Raw genomic sequence first — 6,099 nt, 5'->3', positions numbered from 1 at the left:
AGATGTTACATGGGAAGTCTGAAAGACTATTTTCATAATTCTTTAAAAACATCGTGGAGCCACGGTGACTAAGTGGGTAAGACGCTGGCTCGCTAGCCATAAGGTTGTGTGTTTGATCCAAACATTGGCCGAGAATTTCATCGGGTTTCCCCTTTGGTTTCCTCTTGTCAGTGAAGGATGGATGGGAAAAAAACCGAGGTCCCGTGTATACATGGCCGTACGATCTAAGAGTAGGCCATAGTACCGCTGCCCATGCAAAATATCCCTCATTGCAAACTGTAAGGTGTATGCCCGTCTTCATTAGCCCAGTCGGAGTAAGACACTGAACCCAATTTCATTTCATTTCTGAGCACCAGTTTGGAATCTGCGCGGACTGTTTACTGTGCGCAACACGGCAGCGAAGATTGCAATTTGTGAGGGGTGAATAATGCGCTCAACATGTCCATTTCAGATAGGAACCCCGCCTGAACACAAGCCTGGGGCGGCAAGTGCTAGAACCAACTCTAAGATCCCCGATCTGTTTGATATCTAAGTGATGTCTAAGAAAACCTGAAGCGCACAGTTTCTTATAAGGTAGATAAATGAAATAGTCGAAGACGTTTTGCGGCCATTGAACGAGTTGATGTCTAGGGCACCAAATTAACCAAAATCATGCCCTGAACTACTTTATACAATTTAACCAAAAGTTGGTCTTCAGTTTTAGTCATCTGATCGAAACCCGTTCTCGCGAGAGATTTGTCGATGTGTATTAAGACCAAGTTTATCGCGGTAACTTTACAACGGTATGGCGGGTGTAGTATATATATTATTATATTTAGTCCAGACAATATTTATGCCAGTGACATTATTTGTTAGATCCATATGTTAATTGAAGTAACTTTGCGTACCCTATAACGCGCAAAAATACATCCTTGGCGATATTTATTTTCAAACGTGACTGGCAGAAAAGATATCCTTTGAAACCAAATTATTAACATGTTAATATAACTCATTAAATGTTATTATTAATATAGAACACATTATTTATTGATGTGGCGATGACACACACCCTTGTTAATTTCTCTAGTAAACTTTGGGCATAGTTATTTTAAGATTTAAAAAAAATGTCAGTTAATAAGATAAGACAAAACTTAAAATACAAATTTATTGATGTCTCAATAATTTAAACAAATCTGTGCCATCTTCAATGTGGAGTTTCTGTACAAGCAGTTGAAACCTAAATCATAAAATAATAAAGGAAATAAAACAAAAAACAAATTTTTCAGCTGGTAGAATAATTTCATACTTTACCCCCAAATCCCCTTAACAGGCGTACTGTTAAACAGAAATGACGTCTCGGCTAGGCGAGAACATCCAGATATATTCTATCTTCAGCGATAATGAAAAACAAATATATCAGACATCGATAATGCTGGAATTACCACCAACCAAGAGTAGACAAATCCGTCCCAGGATGTCGGCATTAATACAAGTAATATGCAAAGAATAAATACAGCTGTTTAAGTTAAACATGTAAGAGATCTACGTATTGTAGGTCTTTCTTTGGACCTTAAATGTTATATAAAGTATTAGACAATTATTAACATCAACTCTTGATGTCACCGGATAGCTCCGATTTTAAGTGGATTAGAACGGTTCGGTCATTTAATGGAGAAGCGAGCGAGGCTAAGACTCGAATAACCAGTACGGTGGTTACGATCAATGCACACATCTAGTCAAAACTACAACTATTGATAACTTCACTCAAAATAAAGTAATTTGAATGAAATTTTCAATATATTCATATAGCGAGAACGGCCTGATCTTTATCTTGATATTACATAATGTATCTTTAACAAAGCTAGTAATTTATCCAGAACGGGGATAACAATACTAGTCGACGATAGCTATATAACATTGGTCATTTTTGAAAAAGACCAGATAGGTCGATTCCGTTGTGATAACTATATATACCAGTAGTTAAACCTGAACAGCAGTAACACTAGTAAATTACCCAGAACAGAATAATGGACAACCAGCATCCAGGATATCCTTTGTAGCTATTTGAGTACAGGCTGTTACACACTGACTAGCAGTCGAGTTGGAACCGATTCTATCCAGGATCTTATTGATGGTATCCTTCAGGTGTTTAAAATCAATATCTAAAAGAATACAATATTACTTATTACAATCTCCAAATATGGAGTAAAACCTTTCGATTACTCCTGCCCCACCCGATTCTTCATTGCCGTGTGACTTTAGTGTTATTTATCCTAATTTATACGACAAGCCCAGAGTAATTATTATATCCCTATTATAGCTGCAAAAACAACTATGAAGTTTCATCGACCAGGAAAATTTGACATGGAGACTGAATCTGGATCATCAAACGATATATTTGACGAGGTGAACTACCCACACACCAGGTTCTATGACGAACAACGTACAGGAACGAGGAACAGTCTATTTAGTGCCCTTGTGCATTATTTCGTAATTCCAGATTGTTAGATGAGCTTACAGTCGTCACTTAACCAATAACACAGCTACAATTCACTCATCTATCAAACTTTTTATCATATGCGTTTTGATGAATTCAAATGCCTGATTTAGAAAATCGAAAATTGGTGAACAAACCCGTTTTGGAACCGTAAACGTGATGGATCAGTAAGCAGAAGTTTTGATATCACGTAGAATCACAGAAAGGTTAGTTTCAAATAGGAACTAGAATGGACTTATTAAGCATATTACCAAAAAAAAGTTTTGATAGTTTTATATGTGAAAAGAAATGAAATGGGTTTAACGTCTTACTGTTCTTCTCCGACTGGACTAATGAAGACGGATATAAACCATACAGTGTGCCATGAGAGAGCCCTTCGTCCTGCATCACTGACAAGGGAAAACCACGTCGGAAAATACCGACGATCTTTCTCGGCCAGTGCAGGGATCGAATACGGGACCGCCAGGCTAGCGAGCCAGCAGTTTTATATATATTCACTTCTCAAATATAACAAAGTGGTTCATAACTATACGTCTTCTTGCAAACAGAGCTCAAATCTATTCGTGGGAATCCCCTCCAACCTAGATATATAAGTGTCGTCAAGGTACTCAATGCTATATTTTTAATACATTTGTAGTTTCAATGACCACATCAATTTAAACTATAATTAGAATAAATACTGGATCCAAATAGATAACTGACAATGCCAAAATTGTTGTGAATGATTTGGATATAATATATTATATTATAATGCTTCTAGCACAGTTGCCCCTTAATTATCTGTGGTTGGAAGCTTCGGCCCGGATGCATGCTTGAAAAGCTTTTTAAAGGACTCATTAATTCTTTCAGTCTGGCGCCCACCCCTCTTTGGAGGAAATTTTCCGTAGATCCTTTTGATAAAAAAGTACAAGAAAGGTTTAGCTACGCGGACTGCTCTAGAGGGGAGTGTTATCAGGAAGATAAAGGACACCCTGTCTAGGAATTAGTTATACTATATGGACAACTAACCTTTTCTACACACCTTGCACTAACTTATCTACCAGATCCCCTAAGATAAATCTCTTGTCTGTGGTTAATACCAGGGGTAATACTATCAGCAAACACCATACTACTTTCATCTTGGATACAGTTATCTATACTCCGTGATGACACCTCACTGAAAATAAACGGTGAAAAGAATTGTTTTTATCTATTCTTAGAAATATGTGATTATACCATATGTTTTTTAAAAGATTAGAGGTGAAATAATACCATTATTACCCGCGTAAAACTGTATGTAGCTTTTATATTACTAATGGTAGACTGCTATATAATAGACAGTCTTCCCTACATTTCAACTGGTTTGATCTTACAGCATTAATTGATGACAATAATGTTGTGATTTGTCGAAATTACAGAATCGACCTTGAAATAAAGATAGTAATCTGGCTGTTCAATATTACTCAATCTGGTAGCATAGCAAAGGATGTTTAGTACCATGTCAGTTGACGATTCTAAAACTAACACATAATTCAGTCAAGGTAATTGCCTGCACACTGGCACATAATTCAGTCATGCCTGCACCCATCTCACAAAGTCCTTTCAGTTTTCAGTAGAATCATTTTTTTGGAGTTCTATAGAGAGAGAAATGAAATGGATTGGGGTTTAACGTCCTACTTTTCTGCACCAACTGGGATAATGATGATGAACATCATGGAGTGAGCTATGATGGTTCTTTTCCGTGCACATAAACATGTACATGGGACCAAAGATTTTCGTCTCACCGTAGAAGCGGTTTCTTTGCCAGGCACCAATCAAAGGGGTAAACCTAGCTAAAAAAATCAGGAGGGATTCTCGGGTAATACCGGAACTAAATTCCGGACTTCATGGTTAGTAAGAAAACGACTTACTCAGCGAAACACCATTTCTCAATCAAGGAGCGAAGCCAACGAGATAATTTGCTGTAAAAATTACTTAAATTCTTTACTATTGACAATTTATATTTCTCGCCTTCGGCATTCCTTCAAAAACATGCTAAGAAACCAGATATTTGATCATAATATGATCAATACAATTTTAAAAGAAAATTTACACCTTGTCTTTCAGAGCTTGAAAACACCAACCAAAAACTGGAGACTAGAATTTCAAAAGTTAGTATGCTATTTAAAAAAAAGCTTATACGATTTAATAAAAGAACATCTAAACCTTGTCTCTAAAGAGCGAGAATCGTCAAGACCATATTATAACTTTACCCGATTAAGCGTCGCCCAACTTACCTTCTCCAGTATAAAAAAGAAGAAAGTTAGCACATGGTGTTTGTTCTGACAAAACAACCTTCTTTGACACGAACACAACTCAAAACTAGGTTAGTGACCTCCATGCTTTTTTTGGTTCTGTCAATAAAAACGTTATCGTGACATTAAACTAGTTCTGAAAACTATTTTGAAACCGGTCGGGTTTTCTTATCTCTTGAATGCAATGCGTTGGATAATAGTGTTATTTACGAACATTTCTCACCACAGTGTTTTACTGGAACCATTCTATTGTAGAGAAAAAAAATATTTAGCCGTATATACTGCTATATGATGTAGTCATCGTTTCGGATTGACATAATTTTAAACAACCTGCCATTCACTTAAGCTATTCTAAGGGGCCCCCACACTAACAGTAATTTGAACAGAACAAAACCCAATGAAAAATCTCCCCTAGCCTTTTCAAAGCCATGACTATATTGTACATGAATGCATTACACGCCTGTGGTGCTTAATAAAAGCATCTGTTACGGAATCAAATCAAATCACCTGTTGACGCATTGATGTAGCCCCACCGGGAATCAACTATTTGGCGAGAGACAAAGACATCCATTAATCTTTCCAGCGTTTTAAGTATTGCTGTTGTTTTATCACATGAAAGAAAAAGGGAAAAAAACATCTTGGAAAATAACATATTATACGCCCACTGGCGGCATATCGCCCGCCCAGTTAAATTTACATTATGTAAGAATTAGATAAAGGTCATATGTTGAAAATTTCAGTCAAATTACTTTATTCTTAGCAAAGTTATGAACGTCCGTAGTTTTGATAAGAATAGCGATTTTCATCGCTACTATTGTTACGATAATAACCAAAGTCTCGAATATCCATTTTTGAATTAAATTAATAAATGGCGATCGTGTTTCAATCCATTAAAGATCGGGACCATGTTCTAGAGAATTGATTATTGGCTTGTCGTGTGAATTAATGTCTGGTAAGAACTGCAATGAGTATCTTTAGGAGCTAGTGCCAAATGAAAGTTTATCAGTCATTTTACCACAAATTAATCACTAACTACAAATGAAAAACTGTTGATTGTATACCATTTACAAGATATCGAGACAAGTAATTTTCATACATTTGGTCCTTATAGCAATGGCAGACTCAGGATATCTGGTTGGCACCCCCCCCCCCCCCCCCATCACCTGATCTCCAACCAACAAAAAGATAAACATTACACGTATCATAGAAACATGATTATAAGTGAATTTGTTTATACTGTTATCTTGACAGTTTATATCTGTAATGCGTCACAAGGTTTTCAAAACAATGATAAAATAAAGTGCAATCTGCGCAGTGTCTGGAGGTGGGATTGAACCTGGCTGCGGCAAC

The 6,099-nt window shown here is 36.6% G+C and overlaps 1 long non-coding RNA gene across 2 annotated transcripts; it reads right to left on the bottom strand.

Annotated features, from left to right (window-relative positions):
• Positions 1–1,131: 1,131 nt before the first annotated feature.
• LOC126832262 (uncharacterized) lies at positions 1,132–4,643 on the bottom strand. 2 transcript variants are annotated; one of them, XR_007684631.2, is made up of 4 exons: positions 4,550–4,643; positions 3,485–3,632; positions 1,994–2,141; positions 1,132–1,216 (listed from the first exon to the last, which is right to left on the bottom strand). It is a non-coding gene; the product is annotated as an uncharacterized LOC126832262 (long non-coding RNA). The 2 variants fall into 2 exon arrangements; XR_007684632.2 differs by having other exon boundaries at positions 3,498–3,632; positions 4,550–4,636.
• Between the last annotated feature and the right edge of the window lie 1,456 nt (positions 4,644–6,099).

This window comes from Patella vulgata, chromosome 9 (genome assembly GCF_932274485.2).
Source record: "Patella vulgata chromosome 9, xgPatVulg1.2, whole genome shotgun sequence".
Lineage (NCBI taxonomy): Eukaryota > Metazoa > Mollusca > Gastropoda > Patellidae > Patella > Patella vulgata.
The sequence above is the reverse complement of the archived record's forward strand: the minus strand, read 5'-3'. Positions and strand labels throughout refer to the sequence as shown.